The sequence below is a fragment of the Carlito syrichta genome, unplaced genomic scaffold (assembly GCF_000164805.1).
Source record: "Carlito syrichta isolate Samal-C Ts95f unplaced genomic scaffold, Tarsius_syrichta-2.0.1 Scaffold153792, whole genome shotgun sequence".
Classification (NCBI taxonomy): domain Eukaryota; kingdom Metazoa; phylum Chordata; class Mammalia; order Primates; family Tarsiidae; genus Carlito; species Carlito syrichta.
The window spans coordinates 10146-11014 of NW_007097888.1; positions in this window are offsets into that span (position 1 = coordinate 10146).

Below are 869 nucleotides of genomic sequence, written 5' to 3' on the forward strand. Positions count from 1 at the left end.
CAAAAAAAAAAAAAAAAGCTAAAGTCTTGGCCAGGCACGGTGGCTGATGCCTGTAATCCCAGCACTTTGGGAGACTGAGGCAGAAGGTCTGAGTCCAGGAGTTCAAGACCAGCCTAGGCAACATAGCAAGATTTTGTCTCTACAAAAAAAAAAAAAAAATCAAAAATTTGACCAGCCTTGGTGGCACACACCTGTAGTCCCAGCTACTTGGGAGGCTAAGGAGGAAGGCTTGCCCAAGCCCAGGTGGTTGAGGTTGTGGTAAGTCGTGATCCATGATCGTGCCACTGCACTCCAGCCTCGGCGACAGAATGAGACCCTGTCTCAAAAAAAAAAGCTAAGTCTCTATTCAATGGTCATTTTTCATCACTAGTCATTCTTGAGGAGGAAGAAGTTTTTTTAATTTTCCTTCCCCTAGAAACAGAGGGGAGGGTTTTGAGACCCATTCGCACTGGGACTTTCCATTGTGACATCTTTGTGCAGAGTTCAATCCTATGAAGGGATCGCTGCCTAACTGACAAAGTGACCAGAACCACCAGAAAAGCAGACAAGAGCATGCTGAATTCCCTTGGTTTTGCTTTTTTAAATTAGGTCATAATATTGCATCACACAAACTAGCGTCAAAGGGAAATTAATTTTCAGGTGACACACTGAAATAATTTATGCTTAAGATCTTAAACAAGACCCGCCTGGGCAAACTGGCGAGACCTCATCTCTACAATAAATCAAAAAAAAATGAGCCGGGCATGGTAGCGCACACCTGTAGTTCCAGCTACTTGGAAGGCTGAGGCGGAAGGATCGCCGGAGCCCAGCAGGTCGAGACTGCGGTGGCCGGGAGCGGCCACTGCATTCCAGTCTGGGCTACATAGTGA